The sequence below is a fragment of the Pinus tabuliformis genome, chromosome 4_1 (assembly GCF_031772625.1).
Source record: "Pinus tabuliformis cultivar Carrire ecotype Pingquan chromosome 4_1, CPIR1, whole genome shotgun sequence".
NCBI classification, from domain to species: domain Eukaryota; kingdom Viridiplantae; phylum Streptophyta; class Pinopsida; order Pinales; family Pinaceae; genus Pinus; species Pinus tabuliformis.
Genome location: NC_142303.1, coordinates 17,337,479 through 17,348,481, shown reverse-complemented (window position 1 = coordinate 17,348,481; position 11,003 = coordinate 17,337,479).

The following is an 11,003-nucleotide window of genomic DNA, read 5'->3' as shown; positions in this document are numbered from 1 at the left end:
CACCTTAATCAAACCCTCTGTCATTGTTTCCTTTGAAATGTTGAAGGCGACCGACGTTGCGAGGCATGACCGTATTGTTCTGAGTGCCTTTCTATCGAGAAGGTTCCATTCATCATCTGTCATAGCCGTTGGCTTCTTTGTTTTTCCACTCAATGGTAGGTACAGATTTTTCTGATACATAAAATCTTCCATCTGCATCTTCCATAGCGAGAAGTTTTGGCCATTAAATTTCTTGACCCTAAACTTACCATCTTCTGCCATTGCTCCCACTCAAATGAGGAACCCTTCTTTCGTGCAATTTTATCATCCAAATAGACCTTCGGCTCTGATACCAGTTGTTAGAAAATTATATATTATAGAGCAATGGAACACATAAAATATTGCAGAAATATAAACACAGAAAACGCACAAAACAAGAGGTACACAGATATATGTGGTTCACCTAGTTTGGGCTACGTCCACCCAAACAGCCAGTCCTTCCTTTCTATTATCTAGCAAAATGAAGAGACACAACCTACAGCAGATCCGCTATAACATCCTCTGTTTTCTCTCACAGTCTCAGCTCTCTGTTCCTCGCTCAGAGAATACACATCGCTTACGCAGCCTCAAATACAATTCCCTCATACAACAAATATTTTATGGGCAGCGTTGCCATCGCCATTTCGAACTGGTGTCCAATGTGGCGATACCTTTGAATATAGAAGATAATCAGGCTCCACACACAAGAGTCATGAGCTCAAAAATTATTTATTTGACGTATCAGAGCTCATTCTTTCACATCGATCTTGGAGCTCTAACATTCGGTAGCACATCGAGGACTCTTCGACACATCTGGCTTAGCTATTCATGGGTAAGTGGCCTCAACTTGCCTTTTTCACCATTTCTATCACTTTTTGTGCGTTTTCTTGTGTGAGTGTTGTTTGCTTGATTTCTTTGAGTGCTTGTTGTAATTTACATGTATACTATATTTTCCTAGCACTGTTTCAGTTTTCATTTCTATTTCATTGTTATCACATGCATGAAATCGTTTTGCACGAATGGTTGTTGATTTGGTGACTCGCTTCACCCACATGCATGTTGATCTATTTACTGAATCTATCATTCATGTCTACATGCACTATCAATCACTCCTACTTTTACTTAGTGTCTTAGTGCATTGACTTTAATATTTGCTTTAAATTTCCCATCAGCAAGTCTGGCCAACCTTGGCCCGGACTTTCCTTCACTCAGACAACATTACGCAATCTGGGGAAGGAGGGCTGTGTCTTCCTCTCCATAAATGTGCATTTCTTCCCAGCACTATCCTACAGGAATGTTTTGTGTATTTCTGAGTGACACAGACTGCGGGCCCAAAAAATTACATAATGCAGTTCCTGAGCCTAAAGTCACTCCTAGCTAGAATTGTGCATTGCAAAATCCCAGCAGCCAGTTTGGATTGTGCATTGTGCAAATATAGAAGCTAGTCTTGCCTCCTAGAAAACCCAAACTACCTTTTGCATAGTTCTAGTAGCTAGTAACCCAGCCTCCTAGAAGAAATTGCGTAATCTTGCCTATCAGTTTCCAAGGTATATGTTATGACATTCCCCGAATTTGCTTTGATTTTCACAGACATATTTCTTTCCATGCATGTTTCTTGTCTCTGGATATTTCAAGTGTTCATCCACCTATTAGCAGTATAGGATCAATGGCTTCCAAGAGAGTGGGATCACAAGACACTGACAGGAATGCAGCTGGAGCAACAATTGAGCGAGTGTCCTCTAGTCTACCGGTCTATAGAGATACAAAGTTGTTTCTAGAAAAGGACATTAAATTGAAGTGGAAAGAGGTCAATGAAGCATTTGCAGGCACTTTTGAGGAAGACCTCAAATATTGTTAGTTTTGCATGAAGTTTCATGAGTCTGTCTTGTACCAGATTTCATGCATATATCTTGTGTTCCCATGTGTGGACATGATACACTCGATCGTCTCTCACACTGATCCCGAGAAAATGACCTTCAGCAGTGTGAGTGAGACGAAGGTTGCAACCTTCTGGGCATGATATTATGATGAGATGTATCAGATGTCAGAGCTGGTGACTATCATGAAGACTTCATTCATCTTACCCAACAGTAGTGCTAACTCTAGAGACATTCTGAAGAACTTGGTAAAGGAGCCGGATCGATTCAGGTTGACACCCAACCAGATCTACAAGATGAAGATACTGTGGAAGGGGTATCAATACTTGGTCATATCTGCATGTTGACTATATGGCCAAGCAAGCATGGAAACCTTCCTATAGAGTTGGGTGATCATGCTTGACCAACTGGCCAGAGAAGGAAAACCATGTAACTGGTCCGGTATGTTGGCTTATTAGTTGAAGGAACAAGTAACAGAGGGTCGGAAGTCACCTAGAGGTATGCATGCAGATATTTACATGTCCACCTACATCTTAGATGTCGTCTATTCCTGACAGGAGTTCTCGGGCTTGGAGTGGGCATGGTCATCTGTGGAGACTGCTATGAACACATATTTCAAGTTTTTGTCCAAATGCAGCTTCAAAGGAGTAATTACACGATTGTCTGATCATTTTGTCACGCAAGTGTACAAGATGATATTTAAGTAGGATCCATCCTGCATGTCGAAGGGAGAAATGGAATCACTAATAGACATTTTTGGTTGGTATGCCTCACCTTTCGATAGCTTCATTTGAATTTTCAGTGCATAGAAGCTTCCAAATGTTCTACGAAAGTTTTCCTTGGACGTACTTGTCATGCATGAAGTAGCATATCACATCTCGATAGGATTGACACCATGACTACACCGGAAGAAGAAGGAACCTTGGCACGCCCTTCCATTGCGAAATAGGTTATATGATATACAGAGTATCAAGAAAGCAAATGTCAAAGAAGAACTGTAGAAGAAGTACCCATTCGACCTCCGAAGCTACAATCTGTATGACCCACATTACATTGTGAAAGATCACTGCATGACAGTTCAGTTCAATTGGATCCACAAGGCATGTCATCGAGCCGAGGAGGACCCATAGAGATATTGCTACAGTTTCTCCAGACCGAATGAACTGGTCAGCTTCGTTGTGGAGTGGTTAGTGAAGCAACATGAAGCAACATCATGGAGAGCACCAATAGTAGAAGTAGTAGTAGTGGCAGTAGAGGCAAGCATATCAGTGTGTGACAAAGGTAATAGGAAGATTGTCGATTGCATAGAGGAGGAGAAAAGCGACAAGTTCCGAGTAGATCCATTGGTAGAGAAAGAAGCTATGGCTATAGAGGAAAAGAGGCACCAGCGTGACATGAGAATCGTGCAAAGGCAAACGGATAAGAGAAGAATTGAAGAAGTAGAGAAGCTATTGCATGAGATAAGGGAGAAACTCCAAAAAGAATAAGAGTTCTGCAAACTGAAAAGGGAAGTGCAGCAACAACAGAAACAACAAGGGGCACAACATGTGAAAATAGATGAAACAAAGTCCGTATAGGTAGTGGACTTATCAGATCAACTCGCATCAATCCAACAGGGTGAACCATCACAGGAGCAAGAGTTCGCTCATGAGATAGAACAAGCACTTCAACAGTTGGATGCAGATGATGCAGGAGCATGTGAATTAGAGGGAAAAATCTTAAAGCATATTCCAAAAATCCAAAAATAAAAATCTAGGGTCATTTATCTAGCAAGTTTGCATGCTTTTCTAGCTTAGGATAATGATAAAATTAAGAATAAAGATCAAGTTGTAATAAGTTGCTTTATGATAACATGTAGTAGCTTTATTGCTTTAAATCACTTATGTAAAAGCCATGCTTTTGCATAGGATAATGGCCGAGAAGGCTTTATCTATTATTTATAAATAAGAAACAACGGGACTCCCAGAGGAGGTCAAGCTCGGTAGCATTATCATTTTGCAAAACCTCTCGCTGCTCATTTGAATTAATGACTCTATGTTAATTGGTAGTTTACGCATGTATCAGTTCTGGTTCTATTGTTTTCTGTGTTTATGAATGGTGATTCAAATTGTTTTTTTCCAATCAACACTTATGTGTAGACCTATTGGGTAGTTTTCCTTCAAATTGGCAATCGTAGGCTCCTTGAATCATTTTATAGAGTTCGCGGCCAAACTTTGTTTTACATAGAGAAATTTAAAAATTTACTTAGCCAGAGTATAGTTCTAGACCTGAAATTCTATTAGATTTGGTTCATGCCCATATCGGGTTCGAACCAATATCACATCGCAGGACCTTAAGTGGAGCAGAAGACCATTGAAAGCACCAAACTCCAATAGCACGACACTAACAGAGCCAAAACGCTATAGGGAGACTTTAATAAATTATTGGGTCCTTGATTGTTATTACATGGCAAGGTGGGAGTGGGAAGATCCAAGCCTTTGGAACAGCAGAGTCACCAATTGTGATCTCCAATAACACCACGTGCTATCGCATCGAAGAAGGAGCGTTGAAAGGGGTCGATAGTGTATATTACGTATAACGCAATACTTTGAATATTACCGTGCTGATAGTGTAATTCTTCAAAACTTATACAAAGCCTGTTTATAAGCTGTGACTGTGATTAAATGCGCCGAGAGTGTTTTTTTGTAAATCCTATGGATTTACAGTTCCAATAGGAATAGAGGCATTTTGCTAATTGTGAACCATAGCCAAGATAGGGGTGATTAAAGAAAAACCCATGTAATTGTCAGTTTTACTGTTAGATTACTGATATGCGATCAGAAGCAGAAAGGGAGATTAAGCCTGAAATTGAAGAATTTATAGCCAGATTTGAGAGGTTGTCCATATCGCTTGCACCTAGGCCACCATTAGTGGTATGAGAGCAGCCATCTGACATTGGATTCAATCTCAGAAGTAGGACAAGGAAAGTTACTATGGATTTCAGATTTGGAAGAGGATGAGGACGTGGTGGAAGAGGACGACCTATTGCCAACGCTAAAGTAATGGAAGCTATGAAACAGATGCAAGTTAGGTTGGATGCATTAACAACAGGCAGAAACATAGATGATGGAGATGTTAGTGAACTTGATATTGAAGCTGCAGAGGAGGAAGCTATAGCAGTTACTCCTGAGATGAGGTTCTTCCTATCAATGTTGAGATCCACAACTAGGCCAAAGACTGGGGTATCAATATATGAAGGAGGACTGAATCTAGAAGAATTGATAGACTAGATTAATGACACGGAGAAATTCTTTGACTATGAAGAAACAAAAGATAAGAAGAAAGTGAAGTTTGTTGTCACCAAGCTAAAAGGCCATGCATCACTTTGGTGGGATGGTGTGCAAGAAAAAAGGAAGAGACTTGGCAAGTAACCAATTAAGAATTGGAGTAGGGTGGTATCAAAGCTAAGAGGTAAGTTTATGCCAAGTAATTATCAGCAAACCTTGTCCAAACAGATGCAAAATCTTAGACAGAGAGCTATGACAATGAAATATTACAGAGAGGAATTCTACAAGGTAAGCATAAGAGCTGGAGAAGCCCAAGATGTAGATAAGAAGGTGGCTAGATATATGAATGGTCTTAGGATGGACATTCAAGATGAGATAAGTCTACTGTCTCCTAAAACAGGAGAGGAAGCTTATCAGATGGCACTGAAAGCTGAAGAAAAACTCATGAGGAAGTATTCTATGAGAGGGAGAGGTATTTTTCGAGGAAGGGGAAGTTAAGGTGGTAGAGTAAGATCTACAACACCTAAAGATGGGGCTAGTAGTAGCTCAGCCCAGCATGCAACCACAGGAAGTGATGCAAGAGGCAGAGGGAGTTTTTCTAGAGGAATAGGAGGCAGAGAAATAAGGTGTTACAGATGTAACAAGCTGGGACACAGAGCTTTTGAGTGCCAGAGAATGTAGAAACAAATTAGAGGAATGCAATTATTACTCTAGTTGACGGAGAATCACCTATGGTAATAGTGACAGAAGAAGAAAATACAGCAAAGAGAGGAGAATATTTGGTAGTTAATAAAGTTCTGCTCAAGCCCACAAAGGAGATGGTTGAACCATCACAAAGGAAGACTTTATTTAGGAAAATGTGTAAAGTTCAAGGGAATTATTGCCAAATGATCATTGGTAGTGGCAGCACTGATAATTTCGTCTCTACAGAAGTGGTGGACAAATTGAAGCTAAAGACAATGAAACATCCAACACCTTGCAGGGTCTCATGGTTGTAAAAGGGATATAAATTGTTGGTGAATGAACAATGTGAAGTGGAATTTCAGGTGGGCAAGTATAATGATAAAATATTTTGTGATGTGATGCCAATGGATGTGTGTCACGTATTTCTTCGAATGCCTTGGAAATATGAAATAGGAGCCATGCATGATGGAAAAAGAAACACCTACAAGTTTGGAAAGGATGGTCCCAATCATACGTTGCGGCCTCTGCAAGAAGAAGATGTACCAGGAAAGAAGACTGATCCAAAAACTCTGTTACTTGGAGGAAAGGAATACTTGAAGTAGATTGAAGAAAATGAGGTAAATTTTGTTGTAATTTGCAAGCCAAAGGTAATAATGACTTCTACTAAAGTTTCTAATTTACCCATTGAAATTCAAGAAATGTTGGAGAAATATTGTGATATTATTGTTGATGATTTGCTGATTGAATTACCACCCATTAGAAGAATCAACCATCATATAGATTTGATACCTGGAGCAATTCTACCTAACAAAGCAACTTACATAATTACTCCTACATAAAATGAAGAGGTTAGGAAGCAGGTGCAATAATTTCTTGACAAAGGGCTGATCAGAGAAAGCTAGAGTCCTTGTGCAGTGCCAGCAGTGCTAAGCCCAAAGAAAGATGGAGGCTAGAGAATGTGTATAGATTCAAGAGCCATCAATAAAATCATAATCAAGTAAAGATTTACTTTGCCTAGAATTGAAGATTTAATGGATTTCTTGAGTGGAGCAAAGTATTTTTCAAAACTAGATCTTAAAAGTGGGTATCATCAGATGAGAATAAGAGAAGGGGATGAGTGGAAAACCACTTTTAAGACAAATGAGGGACTGTATGAGTGGAGAGTAATGCCTTTTGGGTTGTAAAATGCACAGGGTACATTTATGAGACTAATGAATGAAGTTCTTAAAGAGTTCATTAGTAAGTTTGTGATAGTATATCTGGACGATATATTAGTTTACAACAGGTCTAAGGAGGAGCACGTGATACATCTAAATTATGTTTTACAAAGGTTGCAGCAAGAGAAATTATTGTTGAATTTAAAGAAGTGTTCATTCATGAAAGAAGAGCTAATGTACTTGGGTTTTGTTATTTTTGCTGAAGGGCTGAAGATGGATCCAGAAAAGATCAAGGCAATTATGGAGTGGCCTTCACCCAATAGTGTTTTTGAGGTAAGGAGCTTTCATGGTCTTGCTAGTTTTTATAGAAAATTCATCAAGAATTTTAGTAAGATAAATTCACCTATTATTGAGACCATAAAAAAGGAAAACCAACCATTTAGATGGACTGTTGAAGCAGAAAGGAGTTTTTAACTGTTAAAGAAAAAAATCATCGAAAAGCCTATTTCGGTTCTGCCTTATTTTAACAAACCTTTTCAAGTGAAGTGTGATGCCAAGGGAGAGGCAACTTGAGGTGTTTTAAGTCAAGGAGATAGATGAATAGCTTATTTTAGTGAAATGCTAAATGATTCCAAAAATAAGTATTCTTCTTATGATAAGGAGTTCTACACAGTTGTACAATCATTGAAGAAATGGAGCCATTATCTAATGTCAAAGGAATTTATCCTTTATTCAGATAACCATGTGCTACAGTGTATAATGCAGCAGCCAAAGCTCAGCCAGAAACATGCAAAATGGGTAGAGTATCTTCAAGGTTTCAATTTTCTTTTGAAGCATACAAATGGTCAGTCAAATAAAGTTGCAGATGCCTTAAGTAGGAGAAATGTATTACTTCAAGAGAGTCAAATCCAAGTGTTGGGTTTTGATTTTCTTAAACGATTGTATGAAACTGATTCAGATTTTAAAGAGGCATTTTAGGCTTGTAAAAAATCCTCTTTTGATGGATAGAAGTAGATGGTTGGATTACTTCTTAAAAGATGGGTTGTTATTTAAGAAAAATGGGATGTGCATACCAAACTGTTCAATGAGGGAAAATTTAATCAAAGAAAAACATAGTGGAGGACTTGCAGGACATTTTGGCATAGAGAATACTTTTGAACAACTAAACAGATTTTATTTTTGGCTGAAAATGAAATCTGAAGTGGAGAACTATGTGAGAACTTGCAAAACCTGTCAATATTGAAAAGGAAGGAGCCAAAACGTAGGTTTGTATATCCCATTACCAATTCCAGATAGGCCATGGGATATGGTGAGTATGGATTTTGTGTTGGGTTTACCAAAGACTCAAAGAGGTAATGATTCAATTTTTGTTGTAGTGGACAGATTTCCAAAATGCCACACTTTATTCCATGTTATAAAACTAGTGATGCTTCTCACATTGTTACTTTGTTTTTTATGCAGATTGTAAGATTACATGGATTGCCCAAAAGTATTGTCTTAGACAGGGATTCCAGATTTGTTGGACATTTCTGGAGGACACTATGGAAGAAGATGGGAACTAAATTAAGTTTCAACTTTTCCTATCATCCACAAACTGATGGACAGACTGAAGCGGTGAATAGGAGTTTAGGCAATCTTTTAAGGAGCCCTACTACAGAGCATACAAATCAATGGGATTAAGTGTTAGCACAAGATGAGTATGCATATAATGACTCACCTAATAGAAATACAGGACAAAGTCCATTCCATATTTTTTATGGAATGCGTCCAAGAGGAATATCTGAATTAAGAAAGTTGGGAAAAGAAGAGATGATAAGTGCAGAGGGTGAAAAATTTTCTTCAAAAATGCAAGTAATACATGAACAAGTGAAGAAGCAGCTACAAGATAGCAACATCAAATACAAGACTAGAGAAGATATGAGAAGAAGAGAGGTGAACTTTGAAGTTGGGGATTTGGTTTTAGCACGCCTCAGAAAGGAGAGGTTTCCAAAGAGAGAGTATAATAAATTGAAGTTCAAGAAAATTGGACCATGCAGAGTGTTTAGAAAATTTTCTGCAAATGCCTATGAAATTTAGTTAACCCTTGATGTTGGGATATCACCAATTTTTAATGTTGCAGACCTGTACAAGTATGAAAGTGGAACTATAGTTGATATAGCACAAGATCAAGAGATCTAAGAGATTGATTGGGTGAAACAGTTACCCACAACAAAGGAGTTGCAGCCAGAAATAATTCTGTACAAGAAGGTGTTTAAGAAGACAAGGATACGAGAGTGCTTCCAGTATTTGGTAAAATGGAAGGGATAACCAACCGCTGAAACTACTTGGGTTACAACAGAAACTGGGCAGTTCTATAGATGAGCTCATGGACAGGAGCCCATGAAGAATTTTGTCCTTAGGAGTCTGATGTAGCAGCATGTGACTTAGAGGGAAAAATCTTCAAACATATTCCAAAAATCCAAAAAAAAATCTACAAGGAAGGGAGTGGAGTCCTTTAGCCAAAAAAATTTCATGCTTTCCTAGCTTAGGATAATGATAAAATTAAGAATAAAGATCAATTTGTAATAAGTCGCTTTATGATAAGCTGTAGTATCTTTATTGCTTTAAATCACTTATGTAAAAGCCATGCTTTTGTAAAGGATAATGGCTGGGAAAGCTTTATCTACTATTTATAAATAAGAACCAATGGGACTCTCAGAGGAGGTCAAGCCCAGAAGCATTATCATTTTGCAAAACCTCTCTCTGTTCATCTGAATTAATGACTCCCTGTTAATTGGTATTTTAGAAATGTATTAGTTCCGGTTCTTTTGTTTTTTGTGTTTATGAGTGGTGATTCAAATTGTTGTTTTCCGATAAACACTTAAGCATAGACCTATTGGGTAGTTTTCCTTCACATCAGTGATTGTACAGTCGTTGAATCGTTTTATAGAGTTCGCGGCCAAACTCTGTTTTACACAGAGAAATAAAAAAATTTACTTAGCTGGAGTATAGTTCTGGAGCTGAAAATCTACTAGATTTGGTTCATACCCATATCGGCTCTGAACCAATATCACATCGTAGGACCTTAAGTGGAGCGAAAGACCATTGAAAGGGCTGAACTCCGATAGCGTGACACTACCAGAGTCGAAATGCTATAGGGAGACTTTAATAAATTATCAAGTCCGCAACTGTTATCGCATCGAAAGGTGGGAGCGAGAAGAGCGAGGCCTTTGGAACAGTGGAGTTGCCGATTACGATCTTCGATAACACCATGCGATGGAGCATTGAAAGGGGCCGATAGCGTATATTGCATATAATGCAATACTTTCAATATTACTGTGCTGATAGTGTAATTCTTTGGAACTTATACAAAGCCTGCTTATAAGCCGTGACTATGATTAAAAGCCTTGATAGTGTTTTTGTGTAAATCCTATGGATTTATAGTTCCGATAGGGATAGAGGCACTTTGTTAATTGTGAACCATAACCAAGATAGGGGTGATTGAAGAAAAACTCATGTAACCATCAGTTTTACCGTTAGATGACTCATACGCGATAAGAAGAAGAAAGGGAGATTCAACCTAAAACTGAAAATTTTATAGCCATATTTGAGAGGTTTTCCATATCGTTTGTACCCAGGCCACCAGCAGAAATGGAGCAGCAAGAGTTGGAATAGGACACTGACCTCATGCCTCATCACCAAGAGGTCGACGTACCCGCTTCACCACATCTAGATGACGAGCAAGTCTCAAGTGACCAAGGATGGACTTAGATCCTTTTTTATCATACAGAAGGAGAGATGGACAACATATCATTCAACGAATCTCAACATAGAGTTGTGCAATATCGCAGAGTGTCAACTCTGGAGGATCATACATATCATGCGTAAGTTGAGGAATGAGTTATCATGACTGATGTGTGCAAACATTCAGCAACCTTGGTTGATGCAACTAGAGTGAATGCATAGCTTAAGGGTTCTCTTTTTGATAGCTTAGAATGAGCAAATGGCGAAGGAACTATAGA